The 24,105-nt window shown below is 36.4% G+C and overlaps 1 protein-coding gene across 3 annotated transcripts in view; it reads right to left on the bottom strand.

Moving 5' to 3' along the window:
- Positions 1-24,105, bottom strand: part of GRID2 (glutamate ionotropic receptor delta type subunit 2) — a 1,603,946-nt gene that overhangs the window by 1,538,223 nt on the left and 41,618 nt on the right. The gene's annotated exons all lie outside the window — the stretch shown is intronic.

The raw sequence follows: 24,105 nt of genomic DNA on the forward strand, positions 1-24,105 counted from the left end.
TGAAATATCAAGGCCATTAGTCATTTATTAGGGGAAGAAAATTTGTTATAATAATGGAAAATTTATTATTAGTACTTGGAACTGAAGAGATAACTTTGCACCCAAAAAATGCCATATGTTTATTTTTCATCACTTACTTTAATAGGTATATCACTGTTTCACTATTTCAGTTAGTAAAGTTGGTAAAAATGCTAATTTGGTCACAATTTTTGGGCAATTTTATGTTTAACTTAATCAGGTGATGTAAAATTAGGAAAGAAATTAGAATCTGACATTGTCTTTTGCAATCATGTAACTTAATAAGATTATTTTCTTTTTTATAATTTATTCATTCAATTGAAATATGCCTTTAAAGCCACTATAAATCTGTACCTTTGTAAGTGTTAGTTCTACTGAATGATCAAAAGCTTAAGAATTGTTCACATTATACACATCTTTATTAAAGTCCTTGAACTTTCCTTTAGGTTACATTTAACACTTTATACTTTCCTGGCTCACTCTTTGATAGAAAATAATACCATATTCATTAAATCATAGAGTCTGAGCGGGACAGGTCCTTAGAAGTCATCTAATACAACCCCCAACCAAATGTAATAATCTCTTCCGCATTGCCTCTCCAAGGTCTATAATTAGATTATAAACTCTCCATATGAGTTTAGGATTTTCATAAATCGAAGAACTTAAAGACATTAATCCACACTGAATATAAGACTAAGCTATAGGCAAGTAATAAATAAAAGTGAATAATATAATTCACAATACAGTGAATTTATTAAAACTTTAAGTAGACTGTTTGTGTTGTTGGACCAGTAAGTGCCAGCATTACAGAATGAGACAGCACAGCTTGTCATCAATGAAAATTCTTTTTATTTAAAAAGATCAAGGTCCATAAGATTTGGCAAGTGTCAGTCATAAGTCTCCCCACTGGCGCTGCGGCTCACTAGGCTAATCCTCCGCCTGCAGCGCCAGCACCCCTGGTTCTAGTCCCGGTTGGGGCACCAGATTCTGTCCCGGTTGCCCCTCTTCCAGGCCAGCTCTCTGCTGTGGCCCGCGAGTGCAGTGGAGGATGGCCCAAGTGCTTGGGCCCTGAGCCCGCATGGGAGACCAGGAGGAAGCACCTGGCTCCTGGCTTCTGATCGGCACAACGCGCCAGCCGCAGCATGCTGGCCGCAGCGGCCACTTGGGGGATGAACCAACGCAAAAAGGAAGACCTCTCTAACTCTGTCAAAATAAATAAATAAATAAACAAACAAACAAATAAATAGAAAGTCTCCCCAACACCTCCCCTGATTCACTCCCTATCTCCCAACCCTGTCAAGCTCAACTTTCAAACCCATGTCAATAATTGTTAAATTTTCTGTCTAGTGCCTCCATCACAACTCCTTCCAGCAGGCTTTGCTACATGGCAACCAGCAGAAATGCGTCTCTGTGCATCTGGAATATTTCAGATGCTCAGGTCCATAAGCCTGATTCAATCCAAAGTAACCCAAGAACCCATCTTTCCTCACGTTCAAACCCTTTCTACTCCTGAGTCTTCCTAATCCCTCTTCCCTGCTTCTAGGCTGCTAGAATACTTCCCTCTAGACAGCCGAACTCAACTCCGAACTCACAACAACTGATCATATAGCCCTCTCCATCTCCACATTTCAACTGCCACTCCCAGTCAGTAGGCACCATGTCATTTGGAAGCATAGAGCAGGATAAAGAAGTTTGAAAGGAGTCAACTCAGGCACCAATGGCAGTCCAATGAGAGATAATATTAGCTTCAATAATGGTGCTATAAAATAGGCCAAGAAGCAGAAAGATTTCTCATTTTATCTGCTTCTTACCTTTTTGCTACTAAAAAAGAAAAACTTTGAAATCTTTTATGTCATTCATGTGCTTACTTACATGACTTCTAGATGCACTTAGAGGGAGATACTAAGCCTTCATAATACCTTATATAACCCAAGTTATCAGAACCATGTATTTCCCTTCAACCACATTCTGTGTTTCCTGATGGGTGTTCACTAATAATTTCCTTACATATTTCAAGGTATTTGCCACAGAGTAAAATTTCCTTTCTCTTTGCTTGGACTTTAGTCATTGCGCTTATTCTTCACATGCTTAGAACTTTGGATTCTTAATCTCTTGCTTACTATTAATCACTTCACCGAGTACTCTATCAGTTGTCACCAACCAACCATTCTCAATCTCAGTCCACTGGTTGCTTTCTGGTTCTAAGCATTTTCTAATTTTATTGCTGTGCAGGCAAATTATTTTATCTTTGTTCTGTCTCCCATTACCAAGTTAAGACAACTAAGAATCAAAATATGAAGGATGAGATTAGAAAATTATTATTTGGAAAATACCTTAACCTTATCCAATTCAGGTAAAAATCGTTAGAGGAACCTGAAATTAATGGATAGAAGTTTGAAAAGTAATAAGTTAGTCACAGAGTGCCAACTCTGAGTAACCTGTCCTAATGACCAAGGAACATTCTGTAAAGTAACTAGCAGTATGTCAATACCATGAATACAAGGAAAGACTCCAGAATAGGTCCAGATTAAAGAACTAGAAAGACATCATAACTGAATCCAACTGAGGATCTTACATAGTATCTTGCTATAAAAGACATCATTAGATATACTGTTTGCAAATATTTTTCCTCTGTTTATAGGCTGTCATTTTCTTGATAATTTTCTTCCCTGTGAGAAGTGTTTTAGTCTGATATGCTCATTTAGTCTGATAGTCTTATTTATTAATTTTTGTTTTTGTAGTCTGAGTTTTTAATGTAATGTGCAAAAAAAAAAAGTGTCAATGTCAGTGTCCAGGTTCTTCTTCCTTAGGTTCTCATCTTCAAACTTTATACTTTCTGGTCTTGCCTTTACGTCTTTTATCCATTTGACTTCATTATAGTAGAAGACAAAGGTTACATTTCATTCTTCTGCATGTGGAAATACAGCTTCCTAGCACCATTTATTGAACAGATTATTCTTATTCTATTGAATCATTTTAGAATCATATAACTTGCTCATCCTCTTACTGATGAAAGAAAATGTGCTTGAATTCTAACCCTGAAATTATTTTCAGATCATAATGTGTTTTCCAGGTTGTCCTCAGTGATGAAATGTCTTCATTTGAAAAAAAAATAATTTTTACACAACTACAGAAGTCATTCCCCATTATATTAGCTATCTGAAGAATATAAATTGAATATAAAATAACCAACTGAATGCTTAGATTTCTTATGAGGACTATATATAAAGTATTGTATTATAATGCTAAATGGCAAAGTCAAAACATTTTTAACAATAACAGCATTTTTATCAACTACCAATTCCCAAAGTTATAGATTATAATAGTAGTTCAATTTTTGCAGACTTAATATATGGCAAGCACTGTACCAGGCCCTTTATCATTTATTCATTTATTCCTCACAGTTTTTTTTAAGTATGTACTATTATTATGCCTATTATGTCAGTAAAAAACTAAGGCTTACATGATCTTTTTTTCAGCTTACCAAAAATGTTTCAGAAAGTAAAGGAATTCAAGAAATTAGAAATCCATTCCATTATGCCATTATATCTACTCCTAGGACGTTGAGCTAAGGCATGGATAATGAGAAAGTGGAAAGCACAGTGGATTTAGATGTGTGCGATTGGTACTTCACTCACTGCTTGACCACATGGATATTATTGAACATTTCTGAGAGTTTTCTCAATTGTAAGGGAAAAAACTATTTCTTGATATGGTAATAAAGTTCTGGAAGGAGATACTACGATGAAGTCATGATATCTATAAAAGCAAAAGACAAGGGAAGTCTGCATTAATAATATATAACAATAGCTAACATTTGTTATGAACTTAATGGAGTAAAGTGTTTTACATTTGATTTTTAAAGCAATCCTTTTCAGTAGAAAAAGGATTATTTTATTATTCTCATTGTTCAGAGAAGGAAACATTGGAAGATTAGGTGATTTAATTATAGTGAAATGATACTGTTACCGACATGACCATAATTCAAATCCAGCTGACTCCAGAATCAACCCTTTTAAGCAGTATTTTATATTGCAAATTTCTTTTTTATTCATATCACATTAAGTGACAAATCATAATTATATTACATTTACGGAGAACAAAGTGATGTTTTGATTTATGTATACAATATGAAATAATTTAAATCAGCCAGATTAGGATGTCTATCACCTCACTTAACATTTTTGTAATGATACATTTAAAATTTATTCTTTTAATTGTTTTGAAACATACAATAACCACTGATTAAAGTCACCCTGCTGAACAAAAGATCTCAAAACATATGCTTCCCATCCACCTGATATTGTGTACCCTTTGACCCAGAAATTCTCCATTTGCTTACTCCTCATCCTCTGACCCCAGCCATTGATAACCGCTGTACTCTGCACTTCTATCAGTTCATCTTTTTTTAGATTCCACATATAAATAAGATCATGCGGTCTTTGTCTTTCCATGCCTGGTTTATTTCACTGAACATAATGTCCTCAAGAAGTATTCTTGTTGTCCCAAATGACAGGATTGCATTATTATATTGTGTGTATATACAACACACTTTATTTAGTCATCCGATGACGGGCAATTCAGTTGATTCCTTATCTTGGCTATTATGAATAGTACTGCAGTAAATATGGGAGTACAGATCTCTTTGGCATATTGATTTCAAATACTTTGGATGTATTCCCAGAAGTGAGATTGCTTGATCATATAGTAGAGTTCTATTTTTAGTCTTTTAAGGAAACTCCATAATGGCCATAGTAACTTACATTCCCAGCAACATTGCACAAGTGTTTCCTTTCTCCCATATGCTTCATGTTGATTATGTGTTCTGCAAAAACGCACCTGCACAGCTCTTAAAAAGTTCATGAAAAGATGAAGCTGAAAATAAAGTCATCATTCAGTTTAATACAGACTTGAGCATCAGCTGAAAAACATATTTTATATGTCATGTTTTTGAGCAGTTTCCAGACTTCTTACTCACTTGGCTGATGCATATTTAGGACAAAATAGAAAAACTTGATAGACATGGGAGTAGATATGGTCTACTGAAGAAACTACAGGACAGAAATAAAGTTTTCCTCTTCATTTTTGGGTCCCTGCTCTTTCCTCTTTTAATATCCAGAGATCTATTCTCTATTTTTGCCACACACATAGGAAACACCAACATGAAGGACTTTTAACCATGGATACATGGCCAACAATGAGCTCCCCTTTAAATATCACACTATTTCTCCTTCACAATTCATTTTTTCTCTTAATTCCAGTTTATCATAAACTCTACTCTTCCTGACCTACCATAACACTCATTTTTTTGTTATTTAGTAGCCCTATTTTGTATTAGATTTTATGATTCTACATAAATAAATTTGATAGGAAATAAATTAGATAAAAGTATATGTGTATATACATGTGATTAAGAGTCAGCTTTGTGTCAGACATAATGTTAGGTATAGCCCTAAAATCCTGAATAGGCCAAATCTCTGGTCTTGAATAACAGTTAAGGTTGCATGTTCAATTCTGCAATGTTGAACCTTGAGACAAGTTACTTATCTTTTCTGTTACTAGGATCATTCATCTGTAAAAATGGCAATGAAATCATGGATTATCTTACAGGTTTATTGTTAGCATTAAACATGTTAATACACAGAAAATCTTGAATCTAGACCCTCAGTGTATATGTGCTTGTGTGTAAATACACAATGTTATTTCCTTATTTCTCTTTTGTTTTGCTCCTTTAAGTATTCCACAACACAGGCTACTGGCACTAATTGCGTCAATATGTGGGGAGAAGTAGGATTCTTATATGTTGGGGAGAGGAGAACATAAAACAGGGAGTTGAAATTAAAGTCACAACATCTAAGAAATGTCTTCCTTATCTTCCAACAGTCTAAGTAAAATATTAGGGTTCACTGCAGCTTTAATACAATGTATAAGAGAAGAATGAGAGTAAGGACCTTTATAGCTTTTCTTTGTTCCATCATAGAACCAATAAATTTTCTTAGGGGTGCATGAAAGAATAGAAAAGAGGAACCAGCGCTGTGGCATAGCAGGTAAAGCCACCACCTGCAGTGCTGGCATCCCATATGAACGCTGGTTTGAGTCCCAGCTGCTCCTCTTCAGATTCAGCTCTCTGCTATGGCCTGGGAAAGCAGTAGAAGATGGCCCAGGTCCTTGGGCCCCTGCACCCATGTGGGAGACCTGAAAGAAGCTCCTGGCTCCTGGCTTGGGATTGACTCAGCTCTGGTTGTTGCAGCCAATTGAGGAGTGAACCAGTGGATGGAAGTCCTCTCTCTCTCTTTCTCTGCCTCTCTTCTCTCTCTGTATAAATCTGACTTTCAAGTAAATAAATACATCTTTAAAAAATAGAAAAAACAGTCATTGTTCCCAGATAAAAGATCATGAACAATTTCTTAGCTGTGGAATGATGATTTGTGAGTTTCCGCAGGCAAAGTCTCTGTAATCCATGTTCGAATGCACACACAAAGCAGAATGACTGTATGCTCCTGAGTGTACCCACAGTATCCATAAAGACACCTTACTCATTCTTTCAGATTAGCCCTCTTATTCATAAGCCACTTTTTCATGATGTCCTACATGGTTATCTTGGGAAATATCAAAAGTCCACAAATCATTCCAGACCAACTAGGTTATTATCATCTACTGTACTATGTTTCATTTATTCATATGCAACTTAGAAGGTAATCAATTTCATGCTCCTTAAAATACTAGGGAGCCCTTCCTGTGCTTGTCAACATACGTTGTTACCTATTTAGACACACCATATCCTTAAAGAAATATCCTATTCGAAAGTATGTAAAAACGAAGACACTGGAATATGATTAAAAGGACTGTCAAAAATATGCTTAAGAACACTGCTTTAAAACAGTCACTTGGTGACATTGTCAAAATACAACTGCCCATTCAGTAGCTCTGGGGGAGCAATGAGGTTTCATTCTTTATCACTGCTCACTGCCAGATCCTGTTAATTTCCGCTGCTGCACCAGCCAGACCTGGAGAGCTAAGCCTTTAGAAGGGATACCCTCTAAAATCTATCTAGTTATCGATGGTAAAACTTGAACATTCAAAATAATTGTCACTCATAGTTTCTCTTCTTTCTCCTCCTACTCCTTTTCTTCTTTTTAGAGCAGAGAAATAAAAAGTAATCTGTCAGATTCAAACAAAAGTTCTGAGGTGCAGACAGAAAAACTTGAATACTGACTGAAAACTTGGGTGGTCTACCAAAAACCAAAATTACAATATGTATTACACAGAGCTCTAATGAGAAGTAAACACTGATGATTAAAATAGCATAAGAACATTCAGAAAATACCAGCCTGCCTCCTTGCTGAGTGAAAAGCACCTTTTTAAAATTCTTACAGTTTGGATTAAAATGTCTTAGGTCTCAAAAAATGTTTCTTCTAAAAATAGTTCCTCTTAGTTTGAGACAGGTTTGTTTTGCTTAGTTTAGAATTATCTAAATTAGAAGCTTTAAAATATATGTATTGCCAGTCAACAAAAATGTAAAACATTTAGTATGATTATAGATTTAAAAGGAAATGGACATTTAAATACACAAAATATAATCAATACATTCACTTAAGTAATTGGAAAATGCACGCTACAGAAATCCTACAGTATTTCAAAATAAGTTTAGAACTATTCCTTTGGAATAACCAGACTGTTTATAAGCCACATTTAGAAAAAAAGTTCCATTATTTTGTAATCCACTTTGTTTTTGGCAAGAAATGATACTTTCCACTTTGATCACCCACTTTATTCACCAAATGTGGCACACTGTAATTTCTATAATGGCAAAAACAAAACTGACTCTATGTTTGAAGTTTTGCCACCGTTGAGAATTATTCAAAGTACATCGCACAGAATCCAAAGATAATGCCAACACAGAAGCCCAAACAGTGTGAGCGAGAGCAGCATTATTGCATTGTCTCCTATGATAACTACTGTGAAGGCGACATCATTCATGCCAACAATCCAGTGTGAGTATGTTGTTCCATCGATCTGTCTTTCAAAATGTCTCATCTCATATGTTTTCATGTGGGTTTTATTGGGAACAGGAGAGACTTGGATTTTTTTCTCTTCTCGTCCTATTTCCAGGGCACTATGCACCAATAACATAATTTTGCCACATTTGCTATCATTTTAACCCCTGCCATTCCTCTAATTAACTGAGCTGATGATCCTAACATAGAGGGAACTGCATGAAATGGCAGATGCTCTCTACACTACCTTACTGTTGCCAACTCACTGGTGCATAGGAGAGCCAAACGCCCAGATCACGAGTATCATGAATTCCGGAGGCTCTCCCACTAAAACCAGGCCACTGGCAACAAAGGGATTTGCAGACCAAAAAGAATTTCAAGAGCCTGACAAACTTCTTTATGCTCACTGGCTTTTCCAGTTGCTTTCCCAACCTTCCCCCATCACACCTGCTTCCCCTGTGACTGTCCAGGTACACTTAAATATAGCAGCCTTCTTTCCTATAAACGACCACAGCAAACGGCATCTCTAGCATATAAACACCCAGATCCTAAAAAGTATATAACAGATACAGACAAGTTCATAAAATCGCTTTTAAATATATATTTTATTGCTTCACTCAGATCACTTACCTATATGTTTTCCAGAAAATTTCCTAAATATATAGTGTATACCATCATACATTGATACATTTTCCTCACTTAGAGTATAACATTATTTTTTTTAGAACTGCTATATCCATGTGGAGTTTAACAAACACCATGAGAGAAGACTTCTCTCTGAAGGTAAAATAATGTCTTTATTAAGTTATGACTTTGAAGTCATATCTTTTGTACTACATTTGCTTCTTGGGAAAGTAATTTGATCCTATTAAAGGCTGCTTAATTTAACTGTGAATAGAAGGAATTATGGTACCTAATTTTATAGGTTAAAGTTGGGATTAAAGCAATATGGACACACATTTATCAGCAGTCTTTGATATACTGTAAACAATAAACAAACAAACACAATTCTAACATTTGGTTATGGGTGTTTGAAATTTAAAAAAAAAATTATTTGAGGGGCCGGCACCGTGGCTCACTTGGTTAATCCTCTGCCTGCAGTGCCAGCATCCCATATGGGCACCGGGTCCTAGTCCCAGTTGCCCCTCTTCCAGGCCAGCTCTCTGCTATGGCCCGGGAAGGCAGTGGAGGATGGCCCAGGTCCTTGGGCCCCTGCACCCACGTGGGAGACCAGGAAGAAGCACCTGGCTCTTGGCTTCAGATCAGTGCAGCGCCAGCCGTAGCAGCCATTTGCAGAGTGAACCAATGGAAGGAAGACTTCTCTCTGTCTCTCTCCCTCTGTCTATAACTCTGCATGTCAAATAAATTAAAAAAATGTTTTATTTTTAAGGTAGAGAGAAATAGAGAGAGAGAAGGACACAGATAAAGAAAGACACAGAGAGAGAGAGCTCGCATCGTGGGTTCATTCTTTAAATACCTGCAGCACCCAGGGCTGGATCATGCTGAAATCAAAAACTGGGAACTCATTCTGTGTCTCCCGCGAAGTAATAGGGACCCAACTTCTTGAGCAAGTCCATCTGCCTTCCCAAGTGCTCATTAGCAGGCAGCTGGAATCAGAACAGTGCCATGACTTGAACCTAGGCACTCCTATGTGGGATGCAGACATTCTAAGCACAACACTAAACACTTGTCCCTGTGGGTCTCTTAAGGGTTTTAAAATTGGGAAGATCCAGTGCTTATCCTCAAGAAATTTACAACTCATCAGGATAATTAAAAATGGAACGCTAACATCTAATCTAGCCAAATATCTATATTACATCTATGAAAACTTACCAGTGACATAAAAGGGGAGAAAGGCACAGAAGTTCCCTGCAGAGAACACTTCCTGTCAAAATTGTTACAGCAGGGTTTTTCTTGAGACTTAAGCTCTGAAAGATCTAATGGTTCCCAGGACTCAATCTGATCTTCCATGTCTTTGTCTCTCCCTCCACATCCCTACCACTCTCTAATAATCTTGTTATTTCTCAAGACTCCATTCAAACATCCCTTCTTATGGAGACTTCCCAATTTAGGTGCTGAGTGGTTGTCAATACCTCTGTTATCACATTTCTCTCTCACAGCAATAAATTGGTATATACATGTACAGGTGCTCCCATGAGTCTATGAACTTTTTCAGGAAAGGAGCTATGTTTTATTTATTATCCTATGCCTGGCATCTGGTATGCAGCCCTCAGTAATGGTTTTGCTTTGTTTATCTGTCTGTGTTTGTATTTGAACTTATGAATATATAAATGGGTAAAGGTGGCACGTTGGCTGGCCCTAGAAGGATGAAAATGATTTTATGAGAGCATCAGAGGGTGGGGGAGTATCCCAGTAGAAGGATAAAGAGAGAAAGAAGAAGTAGAACATATTTACCTACAGCAAGCTTTGTTGGAATAGTTGGAGATTAAAGAGGGAAGTTGGAGCCAGAATAAAAATTACAAAACTGCATTGGTGTAGATGTAGAGGCAATTTATTGCTGATAAATAACAGTAAGGGAAAATCAGGTGAGGCTCTCTGCTTAATTAAATCTTTCTTCTTTTCCCCATCTCCATCCTAAAATACTTGCTGTGTTCATAGAATTTCTGTCTTATCTCTAGAGGGAGATTAGGCTGCCCAAACCAAACTATTAAAGGTAGTTTACAAAGCAACACAATTCAGATAGATGAGGATTCTTTGCTCAGGATGGGATTTCGATTCACAAGACTGCTGCCTCTGGTATCCCTCTATAAACATTTTTTTCCAGAAATAGTCAATATCAAAGGCCACACATTTTAAAAGTCACTTGCAATTAGAAGCCTAAGGGGAAATGCCTAGGAGAAAATATTTTGGCAAGCCTTTAAAGCCATTGAGGGAGCTGGCAACTAGACAGCACAGGCCAGCCTCCGAAGCAAGCAGAGCAGGTATGTCATTTCAGAGACAACAGAAAGGCTTCCTTCCTGTCCATGAACATCACTCTAATCTGCCTCTCTCGGCAGTGTCTGATTTTTCAGGCACAGAAATGCATTCCAATAAAGCTATGATTTATTGAAATTCACAAATCTCTGAAAGGGAAGCAAGAAGGAATACAATTAACACAATTAATGACCCCAACTTCCAGGTATGCACTAGACACTTCTCACCTATGTCCTGGCATCCAACTCTGTGAGTTAAGTCTAATTATCTCACGAAAACATCCTAGCTCAGAGAATTTAAGTAACTTCTTGCCCAAAGTTATTTAATAAGTATGGAGAGAGAATTTAACCTTAGGTATACCTGAATCAAAAATCACCTGTGTGCCATTAATTTATAGTTAGTTCTCAATCTTTTAGATGTACTATATAGGTCTTAACCTTCCCAACTGCTCTCCAGATGGTAGTACAATTTGGTAAAGGAAAGAACAGAAGGTCTTTAGGAGCAATTCTCCTTGGTAAGAACGAAAGGAAGAAGGGCCATAAAACAAAGAAAAAAAAAAAAAACACTTGGAAAAGCAAACTTGGAAAGCAAACAATGAAAATATCAAAACTCACAAATCTGGTAGTTAATTAAGGCTGACCTGTTAGGAAATCAGCTTCCCTCTACTATACAAAATTTGCCTATATTTACATATACAATTTAAGAAATTTATTCATTTTTTTCTATATGGAAAATAACAGCTGTGTAAGGCTTTCTGTGAATTCAAATATATGCTACTTCTGTAAATCAAAATAAGAAATTGCAGTTAGGTGAAGGACACAAGTATTTAAAGCAAGAAATATCCATTTAAGGCAGAACATTTATGATTTTTGTAAATATTAGAGAGTTTTTAAAATCATTAAATATGCTGCCATTTTGTTTGATGCAACATAAATGAACTGGTAATAAATGAAAAGCAGAGTAATAAAATCTGCACAGCAATAAGTTATCCTTAGTAAAATTCAAGCAATACCATGTGAAAAATTAATTTAGCTTGTCAATCACTTAAATACTATTGATACCTACTTTGATTTCCCAATCAAAATGTTCTTTCTATTTCTCCTTCTCTATTTTTCCTTGGAGAATTCATACAATATTTGCATTCCCAAGAGTTTGGGAGACCTTTTTATTCTCTTCCCAAGTGAGATCATCACTCTCAGAACTGCAACAGACACACACCTGAGTTTTTGCCAACCCTCCCAAGTTTCTGCTCACTCATGCTCTCCTTACACCAGTCAACCCTTCACAGCACAATACAATCACATGTGTACAATTCAGTAAAATCAGCAGAAATGCACTGCACTTATTCCTCTCCAATAAACTAGTAAAGGAAAAGCGTATTAATTCACCCACTGTCTTCCACACATCTACCTTTATTGGATAAGTTTCTATGCTCCAAGTATTCTCAATGGCCTGTTTCTCAGTCCTGGAACACACTAAGCCTTTCTGTTTTTAATGTGGCTATTCCTTCTACTCTGCTCTTCTGTTCTGTGTATTAAATACCTTCTTAGACTTTAAGGACTTTCTCAATCACCTACAGCACATAGAAACTGAAATGCTAACTATACAATGAAGCAACCCGAACTTTTACCAATCATAGCAAATTATTCCATTGTTCAATACTCTGCCTAAAATTCTGTGGAACTTCTCAATTATGTTCTGTAATCACTTATAACCATGTTTTCTTCTGGCTTATCTTTACAAAGTTTTATATCACCGCATATAAACAAAGAACCATGAAAAAATGTTCAGGATCACTAGTCATCAGGGAAATGCAAATCAAAACCACAATGAGGTTTCACCTCACCCCGGTTAGAATGGCTCACATACAGAAATCTACCAACAACAGATGCTGGCAAGGATGTGGGGAAAAAGGGACACTAATCCACTGTTGGTGGGAATGCAAACTGGTTAAGCCACTAAGTAAGTCAGTTTGGAGATTCCTCAGAAACTTGAACATAATCCTACCATTCAACCCAGCCATTCCACTCCTTGGAATTTACCCAAAGGAAATTAAATTGGCAAATAAAAGAGCTGTCTGCACCTCAATGTTTATTGCAGCTCAATTCACAATAGCTAAGACCTGGAATCAACCTAAATGCCCATCAACAGTAGACTAGATAAAGAAATTATGAGATATATACTCTATAGAATACTATACAGCAGTGAAAAAAATGAAGTCCAGTCATTTGCAACAAAATGGAGTAATCTGGAAAACATCATGTTTCTGAACTGTACATCTCCTCCCTCTCTTATTCCCACTCTTATATTTAACAGGGATCCAGCTAAAAAGCCCTTGAGAGTATTTCAGGCATGGAAAGCCAAGACACTCTGGCAAAAAAAAAAAAAAAAAAAAAAAAAAAAAAAAACCTAAATGAAAAGATCTCTGTGAGTGAGATCCCAGTAGAAAGAATGGGCCATCAAAGAAGGAGGTACCTTTCTCTGAAGGGAGGAGGGAAATTCCACTTTGAGTATGACCTTGTCTAAATAAGAGCAGAGTTGGCAAGCTCAAAAGGCTTCCATAGCCTTGGCAACTCAGGACAAGAGCCTAGGGTGAATACTGATGCCATAAACAAGAGTGTCAATTGTTAAATCAACAACAGGAGTCACTGTACGCTTACTCCCCATGTAGGATCTCTGTCCTTAATGTGTTGTACTATGTCAATTAACGGTATAACTAGTACTCAAACAGTATTTTTCACTTTGTGTTTCTGAGTGGGTGCAAACTGTTGAACTCTTTACTTAGTATATACTAAATTGATCTCCTGTATATAAAGATAATTGAAAATGAATTTTGTTGTGAATGAAATGGGAGAGGGAGCGGGAGATGGGAGGGTTGCAGGCGGGAGGGAGGTTATGGGGGAAAAAGCCACTGTAATCCCAATTTTGTATCTCCATATAGACAACGCCTGTATTATGTATTTAGGAATAAAGAATGGAAAATATATAATGGGCAAATTCAACTTATTTAATGAACATTGATACAATGATCACTGTAACCAGATGATATGTTTGAATGGCAGTTACAAAAACAACTGCATATCCCCTTTTCCACCTTGCCAGTGAAGGGTGAAAGCCAAATGACATAAAGATAAGCTACCTGGGAAAGCTAAGGACAGCATTTTTCAAATTATTTTCAAAATTTCAAAATTATTTTGTTTCTGTTTAATTAAATGCATCTTGTTGTCATAAATCTGGGTATTGCCTTATTTCAGTTCTAAGCCAGAATAGGATTTTGACAAAAGATGAAGATTTTAAATATTCATGTTTTGGGGCTGGTGCCGTGGTGTAGCCGCAGCCTGTAGTGCCAGCATCTCATATGGGTGCCAGTTCGAGTCCTGGCTGCTCCATTTCCAATCCAGCTCTCTGCTATGGCCGAGCAAAGCAGAGGATGGTGGCCCAAGTCCTTGGGCCCCTGCACCCATGTAAGAGACCCAGAGAAGCTCCTGGCTCCTGCCTTTGGATCAGTGCAGCTCCAGCCATTGAGGCCAATTGGGGAGTGAACCAACAGATGGAGGACCTCTCTCTCTCTCTGTCTCTTTTTCGTTCTCTGTTTAACACTTTCAAATAAATAAAAAAATCTTTTTTAAAAAATAAATATAATAAATATTCTTGTTTAACTTTTCTTATTGAGTTAAAAGTTCAGAATTAAAATAATAAAAAATAGCTACAAAATAATGCTTTTTCTAGGCACTTAACATTTTTGTTAGGTATATTTCATTTAAAATTTTGTAAAAAAGCCTATCTTTCAATAAAAAATTCTTATGCAGACACCTAATCTAAAGTTTGAAGTCTTATTTCAACCTGACAGCACTGCCCTAATTCTCTTTTATACTGTACATGACACAGATAGATTCATTGCAGAGCATACAAGGTTTTGTGGATTGGAGTATGCATATTCTTGCAAGTATAATGATTCGGTAACTTGCTGGTTAAAGACATGGTGTTCTATCCTTGCCTGGACCATATTTTGTAACACTGTAATGATTTCCTTTTGCTTTAGCCACTTCCAAAATGTATTACCCTATACAAACACTCCCACCTGCTCATCATTTATTAAACATGTGCTTTGGTTGGCTCTTTGTACAATTTCAACACTTTCAGCTTTGATTTTGCCAGTGCATTAGTTACTATAGAAACGATGTCACTGAAGTATGAAAAGCACAATGGCATGGCAAACCACAGTAGATAATATATTTCATACATGTATGTAAACGTACACGTGTTTATGTTATAGTCATCTCTGGGGATGGTATCTATGGGGGATTGGCTCCAGAACGTCTCACAGATACAAAGTCTATGGACACTCAAGCTATTATATAAAAATCATGTTTGGATTTAACCATAGGTATATCCTCCAGATAATTATCTCTATATTACTTACAACACCTAGATTTTACTTATAATGCCTATATAAATTGTTACATAAAAAGCTGTTATATTATTCAGGAAATTACAAGAAAAAAAAACTGTAGCTCTACAGTACAGACAAAGCCATCATAGGCCCAACTGCTTGACTCCATAAATACAGAATCCATGGATACAGAGGACTGATGGTTCTTGTTTACACATGTGTAGACATGTGTACATTTATATACACATATGGGATATTTCTGAATGTGTATGTTTCACACATAAATTACATACTATATACCATGACTTATTATCATAGAAATATACATCATATAATATGCATATTTTGATGGAGAGTATTGTAAATCAGAAGGCATGTATTAATTTTAAAATTTTTTTATTTTTATTTTTTTGCCAGGCAGAGTTAGACAGTGTGAGAGAGAGAGACAGAGAGAAAGGTCTTCCTTCCGTTGGTTCACTCCCCTAATGATCATCACGGCCGGTGCTCCGATCCGAAGCCAGGAGTCAGGTGCTTCCCCCTGGTCTCCCATGCGGGTGCAGGGCCCAAGCACTTGGGCCATCCTCCTCTGCCCTCCCAGGCCACAGCAGAGAGATGGACTGGAAGAGGAGCAACCGGGACAGAATCCGATGCCCCAACAGGGACTAGAACCCAGGGTGCCGGTGCCGCAGGCGGAGGATTAGCCAAGTGAGCCATGGCGCCAGCCTAAGGCATGTATGATTTTAACATATAGGGAGCACATGTTAGTAATATATCATTAAAAGAAAATACTCCTTAAAATGTGATTTTTAAAAAATATGCACATAGACAAAGACAGATTTCTGTCTACATAAAATTGTAAGGAAACCACAAATATGAGTATATGTATAAAGTAGAATAAAACACTTGTTTCAAATACTTAAAATTGACATATTAGAACAACAAATTAAAGTGGAAAATCTTAGGGCAATTAAAGTGAAAGTGAAAAACTGAATTAATTTAATACAAAGAAACATCCTCAGTGGGAGAAAGAAAATATTATGACAAGTATAAGATCTATATTTGAAAACGTTATAAATGAAGAAATTTTACTTGGCATTTTAATTTTTGAAAATTATAACCTATGGATTTTTCTCTCTATAATCTGCAGCTGGATATCAATTTCTTGCATATAATTGACAAAATCGCTATGAGATGGCTGGAAGGCAGAACAGGAAGTTTATGGGAAAATCTTAAGCACATAAAATATAACTGTGGTTGTGTCACATATGTGGCGTCCAGTAAGCACATGGATTATCTCAGTAGACCATAGAGAACATATGCAACATTTACAGTTATGGTTATAATTTACATACCTGAAAACTTCTTTATATTTTAGAAATACATAGAAATATTGAAACTCAGAGTTACTTTGTTCCAAGTACTTTTTTTATATTTGCTATTATTATGGGAAGAAAACACTTTCTTAGAAAAACATTTGAGGCCGGTGCTGTACATAGTGTGTAAAACCGCCAGCTGTAGTGCCTGCATCACATATGGGTGCCAGTTTGAGTCCCAGCTGCTCCACTTCTAATCCAGCTCTCTTCTATGGACTGGGAAAGCAGTAGAAGATGGCCCAAGTCCTTGGGCCCCTGCACTCATGTGGGCGACTGGAAGAAGTGCCTGGCTCCTGGCTTTGGATCTGCGCAGCTCTGGCCGTTGCAGCCAGTTGGGGAGTAAACCAGTGGATGGAAAACCTCTCATTCTCTCCTTCTCTGTGTAACTCTTTCAAATAAATAAATAAATCTTAAAAACAATAACAAAAACATCCCTATCAAAGGTGGAGTTTGGGCTTACTTATTAGAAGATCAAGATAAACAATGTATGGACTCATTAGCTCTTTCAACACAAAATATCCTGATTCCATTTCTTTTTCTCCATACTATGAAAGTCATTTTAAAAGGAATTTTAAATTTAGTTGCTCTCTAAGGCTAATTATAGTAACATTTTATATGTTAACTTCACAAAGACTATACTTTAAATACAAAAGCTTGCTAAAACATAGAACAAAAATCTAGTTTGCTATTTAAGTAGTATTTTTTGCCTGCAAATGTCGACAGTGACAAGAAAGTAAAATATGAATTGGGCCAAAAATAATAGAGGTAAAATATTATTCCACTATAGAGAAAAGAAATATCTACATACATTCTGAGCTATGTGCCTTTTTAAAAACTGGACACATAACGGTGGCTGTGATTGAAAAAAATCTCTGATTTAAGGGAGTTTGCATTCTGGGGAACAACGACAGACCATAAACATGTGATAAATATATTAAAATAAAACAGCATCATGTTCTAGGATGCTTGAGGGGGAAGGCCTAGCTTACCATACCCAGAGTGGGTCATCAAAAGTAAAGGATGGATTTGTGTAGATTCTTAAGTGTTAATAATGGGTAGTATGGAAAGATACTGAAGGAGGATCCAAGGATAATATAGGACAAAGCTTGAGAAACAACTTTGCACAGAGGAACCTTATAAGTAATTTCTAAAATCCTAGCAGTAATAAAAGGGTGGTGAGAAAACTAGAAATGTTTCTCATATGACTTCCCAGTTCTACTTTGACTATATTATATTAGGTAATCATTGAAGCGGTGTTTGTTAATTCTGACTAGCCTAGGGCAAAATTAATAATAAATAAGTTTACCTTAATCTAAATCACATAGTTGGTATATAGTAGGCATATAATACACTTTAACTTCCTGGTGAAATTCTCATCTTCTTTAATAAATACTTTTTTAAAAATAAGACATAACAAAAGACCAATAAACACATGAATAGATATTTTGCACCATCACTTATTAGGGAAAAGAGTGGAAAACCACCAAGAGATACTACCTCAAATTTACATGGATTTGTATAATGAAATGAAAATAAAAAGTGTTGGTGAAGATGTGGAAAAACCGGAAACCTTGTATTTGCTGGTGAAAAAGCAAAATGGTATAGCTGCTGAAGAAAACAGTTTGGTGGTTTCTCAAAATGTTAAAAATAAAATTACCAAGATTCAAAATCTACTCCTAGGTACATATCCAAAATAAATTAAAAGAGGGTGCAAACAAATAGTTGCACACCAGTGTTCATTGCAGCATTGTTTACAGAAGCCAAAGAGCTAGTCAACAAACAAATGGATAAACAAAGTGAAAAATACACACAGTGGGATATTCAGTCATAAAAGGTTATAAAGTTCCCAAGAAAATTCTTACACACGCAATAAATTGAATGAACTTTGTAAACATTAAGTTAATACAAAGTTCAAATATTATATGATTCCACTCACAAGAAATATATATAGTAGACAAACTAGTAGAAACAGAAAGGAAGTTAGAGGTCACCAGGAGCAGGAAAGACAGATTGTGGAAGTTAATGCTTAATAGGTATTGAGTTTCTGTTTAGGCGGATGGTAAGTTTGGGCAATAAATAGTGGTGATGGTTATTTAACATTTTGTATATACTTAATGTCACCCAATTTTACACTTCAAACTGGATTTTTTTATACATCTTTTCCACAATAAAAGTAACTTAAATGAAGGCTCAAGTAGAAATAACTTCAGACCAAATAAATATAACACATAGCACCCCAAGAAACACAGAATAGGAAGGCAAATTTTAAACATCAAAAAGAAAATGTAAAAAAGCATTTGAGATAAATGGATAAATGTTAAAGATAACCAAACAACATTGAATATGTGTATATTATGTGATTTTATAGACTAAAAGAAACAGACCATAAAAATTTTAGAAGTTATAATCCAAGAAAACTTTTATGAAAAAAATGGATGACCGCTATGTACGTGAAATAAATATTCATAAAGACCAATAAAAAGATGTAATATTTAAAGTAAAGCGGGCAGTGGGTAAAGCTGCCGCCTGCAGTGACAGCGTTCCATATGGGCACTGATTCAAGTCCCAGTTGCTCCACTTTGGATCCAGCTCTCTGCTATGCCGTGGGAAAGCAGAAGATGGCCCAAGTGCTTGGGCCCCGGCACTCACGTGGGAGACCAGGAAGAAGCTCCTGGCTCCTGGCTTTGGATCGGCACAGCTCCAGCCCTTGTGGCCAACTGGGAAGTGAACCAGCAGATGGAAAATCTCTTTCTCTGCCTCTCCTCTCTGTGTAACTCTGACTTCAAATAAATAAATAAATAAATAAATCTTTAAAAAAAAAAAAAAAAAAGTAAAGACAGAGAGGGGCCAGAACTGTAATGTAGCAGGTACAGCCATTGTCTGCAGTGCCAGCAGCACCGATTCAAGTTCTGGCTGCTCCACTTCCAATCCAGCTCTCTGCTGTGACCTAGGAAAGCAGTAGATAGCCCAAGTTCTTGTGCCCCTGCACCTGCGTGGGAGACCCATAAGAAGCTCCTGGCTCCTGGCTTCTGATCTGCCCAGCTCTGGCAGTTGCAGCCATTTGGGGAGCAACCAGCGGATGAAAGACCTCTCCGTCTCTCTGTCTCTCTGCAACTCTGCCTTTCAAATACAATAAATAAATCTTTAAAAAAATGTAAAGATAGAGAAAGATACAGAAAGAGATATAATAATCATTTTTTTTAATGACAAAATGACTTTTGGGCACATGGGGATGGAGACAAGACACAATACAATTCTAAGAGAAAGAAAATCACAAAAGACTGTGGCCAAGCTTAAGCCAGGAACCTGAAAGTCAATGTGGGTCTCCCAGATGCGTGGGAGGGACCCAAGTAATTAGTCAACAGTTGCTGCCCTGAGGGTTGGCATTTTCAGGAAACCGGAGTTAGAAATCCGAGGTGAGGATGGAACCCAGTCACTCTGGTATAGAACTTGAATATGAGGATAAAAGCCCACCCAGACAACCTTTTAGATAGTTATTTTTAGTCACCTCTGCTTGGAAATTCACTAAAACTACCTAACAACTTATAAAAAGATAATAATTTTATTAATTTTCCACAGTCCACATTTTGAAATTATTTTAAACTTTTTTTCTAGAATCTACTTTTTATTAACATTAGATTTCAAGTTTGAAAAGTGAAGGATAAACACAGTCCTATATTAAGAACTTAAGTATAATGCCCCAGCCACTGATGATCATCAGTGAACCCTCTCCATCTATAATTAATACCGAACATTCAAAAAAAAAAAAAAAAAAAAACAAAGAAAAGTACTTTACCATTCGTAGCTTCCAAATGTTCAACCAACACATTTTCAAAGTATTTTCCTAAACCCAACAAATAAAACCTACAAAAGCTATAATTAATATTGTAATTAGTATTTTCAACCTATGCTTTGTAACCTATGCTACTAAATTTCTTCCTACTATAATTATTTTGTTTCCATAATTTCCATTGAAAAACAATTAGTTGTTACCTTTGCCTTAATTTAATGTCTGGGAAATCTGTGTATTTGAATGTAATGTCTCTCAAACTATGTCTCAATCTCTAAAACTTTGTTACAATACCCTTTGATAATTGATATACATTATAACACCTATAAATGAACTACCATTCTCATTCTTCGTGTTCATGTAGGCCTATTCCTTCTATTTGTATCCAGGTCAATACATGTAAAGCACTAACTTAGTTACAACAGTGTGAACTACCCCTTGATTCCTCCTGAAAGACTGATAACTTAATTGAATAAAGTTAAGCAAATGGTCAGGTGCCCTATGTTCTAATGTTTTCCCTAATACTAAATACCTGTTATTATATCACTTTGATTTATTTGAAATAAAAACTAACTCTGTAATCATGTATAAAAATAATTTGAAAATAGAGAACCAAAATATGCTTTTTGTGAAAATGGAAGAAATAAATTTCTGTAATGTTACAACTTAACAACTTAAAAAACTAGACCTTCTTGCTCAAAAGAACTAAAATCAATGACTTTCAGATATGTTATACAGCTGTAGCTGTTTTCAGAGACCATTAATTTATTTTTATATGGCAAATTATTCCTTTTCATAATCATTTCAAATACAGAGACATTCATAACACTCAGTCTCTTACTTATAACCACTCTTCCTCAACTTTGTAATTCTACAGGTCATCACATCAACATTTCATCTAAAATGATTTCAGGGGATCAGCTATTAAGCACAGAGGTTAAGACACAGCTTGTGATGCCTGAATCCCATATCAGAGTACCTGAGTTAAAGTCCCAGCTCTGCTTCAATTGGTGCTTCCTGATAACATACTCCCCGGGGGCAGAAAATGATAGACCAAGTAATAGGGCCCCTACCACACTCATGTGAGACCCAGATGACGTCCCAAGCTCCTGACTTCCACCTGCCCCCATCTTAGCTATTTAGGAATGAATCAGCAGATAGAAGTTCTCTGTCTCTGAATTTGTGACTTTCAAAGAAAATATGAAAAAAAAATCTTTTTAAATTTCTGAGCACATATGCTAATATACACATTTCAAAATTTAAATGCTATTATAAAACATAATATTCTGAATTGTTGATAAATACAGAATATAATCCTCCTCCTAAAATAAAGATCCTGGGGCCAGCCTTGTGGCATGGAGAGTTAAGCCACCACCTGCAATGCCGACATCCCATACAGATGTTGGTTCAAGTCCTGGCTGCTCCACTTCCAATCTGGCTCCTTGACAATGTGCTTGCAAAAGCAGCAGGAAATGGCTCAAATCCTTGGACACTTGTACCAACATGGGAGACCTGGAAGTAGTTCCTGGCTTCTGGCTTCAGCCTGGTTGAGCCCCAGTCATTGCAGCCATTTGAGGAGTGAACCAGCGGATGGAAGATTTCTTTCTCTCCCTCTCTCTCTCTCTGTCTCTGTCTCTCCTTCTCTCTCAATACTCTGCCCTTCAAATAACTGAATAAATCTTTAAAACAAAATAAAATAAAGATCTGCATTAATTTGTAAGACCTCCGCCAGCCTATTGTAAATACAAGTATAGCTTTTATTTACAAGCTTGATCTTGAAACCAAACATTATTCAATATACTTTCTGCTCTTGAACAAATAACCAGAGAAGCAAACGGGATGAACATAGAAACACTGTTTAGTCATACATGTAAACCTCACAAAGTGGATATATATTGTCTATCTCATCTGCATGCAAGGAACACCATATCCCACAATGTGGAAGCATATCTAGACACACACATACACTCACACACACACACAACTTATGCACACCTTCCATTTTAAGGCAATGATCATCTCCTCCCACACTGACCAGTACTATCATTTGAATCTTATGTGTAGTCACAAATTTCTTTAAGGCAAACTCATTCCTCAATTCTCTGGTTCAGAAAACCTGATACCAGTTTGGCAAATCCATCCTTCCTCAGAAACCTAAAACTGAATATGAGTGAAACTAATCTTAGTATCTCAGCCCTCCAGAATGGAGGAGAAGTAGACTGATAGGTGTTAGCAGAGGCAATTTTCCCCACATAGTTGGGATGCAAAAATGTTAATGTTGTCTGGGAAAAAAAAAAAAAAAAACACAGAGGTATTCAGCCCGGAAGAATCAATAGATGATATGCTAAACACACACACACACACACACACACACACACACACACACATATCCATTGCAACTAAAATAATTTGGAGGGCAAGGACTTAGCCTGTCAATTAAGAGGTCCATGTACTACACAGGAGTACCTATATCAAATCCTGACTCTGGCTCCTGACTCCAACTTCCTAGTAGTGCAGACACTGGGAGGCACAGTGATGGCTCAAGCCACCAGAATCCTGTCAGCTCCACTGGAGACCTGGATTCTGTTCCTGTCTCCTGGCTCTGGCCTTGGCCCAGCTTTGATCTTTGTGGGCATTTGGGAGTAAACCAGATAAGAGTGAGCTCTCTCTCTCTCTCATCACTTAAATAAGTTAATAAACATTTTTAAAAAATCAATGAAAACAAATTAAATGATGATCTGCAAGAAAATATTTACACACAAAAGGTATTTCTTTAAATATGCCAAGAATTCTGTAACAGAATAGGAAATTTTAAAATACCATTTGCTATAACACCAACAACAGAATTAGAAAAGATTATCAAATACTGAAACTTTTCCTACAAAATATTGATTTTTTCCCAGTAAAGTTAATGAGCTCAAACTGTATCATGACTAAATAGAATGCTGTAAGTTTCACTAGTAACAAGAGAATATCATTTTTTATTTCTCATGCTAGTGTCCCTTTACAAGATAAAGCAGGCAAGTCAATGGAAAGTGGATCTCTAATTGATTGAATTGACATCAGAAGAATTTACATCAAAAAAGCAAAGGCTGCTACTGCTGCTCTCACAGAGGGAAGGAAATAGCTGAGAAGAGTTGACTTGGCTCACACAGATAAGAGCTGGTAAGGTTGCACTGAGAGCAACTGTTTCCCCAATCAGTAGAGATGCTTCCAAATTAGCCTTACATTTTGTCCATGTTATGATTTTAGCCCCAAATTCTGATTTCCACAGTAGGTTACATCACACATTTGGAAATATAAATTTACTCTATTTCTCATAAATAATAACAGTAGTTCTTACAATTTAGTACTGTTCCCATGGTATACTATAAAGATTGATAATTAGATATGCTGAAACTGAGTTTTTTTTTTTCCAGAAAATAAAGTAGAAGGCTGAATATGCTTCATTTTCAGAATTTCTTATTTTACTTCACAAGAGACATCAAGGTAATTTTTTTTTTTCAAAGTAAAAAAATGTTTGTGAAAGAGAGGTATTGGACTTTTCTTAAGTCAGCAGAAAATAGAAATTGATTGAGAATAATAGGAATTAACTGAAGA

This window comes from Oryctolagus cuniculus, chromosome 8, assembly GCF_051225735.1.
Source record: "Oryctolagus cuniculus isolate XC-2025 breed Fujian yellow rabbit chromosome 8, ASM5122573v1, whole genome shotgun sequence".
Taxonomy (NCBI): Eukaryota; Metazoa; Chordata; class Mammalia; order Lagomorpha; family Leporidae; genus Oryctolagus; species Oryctolagus cuniculus.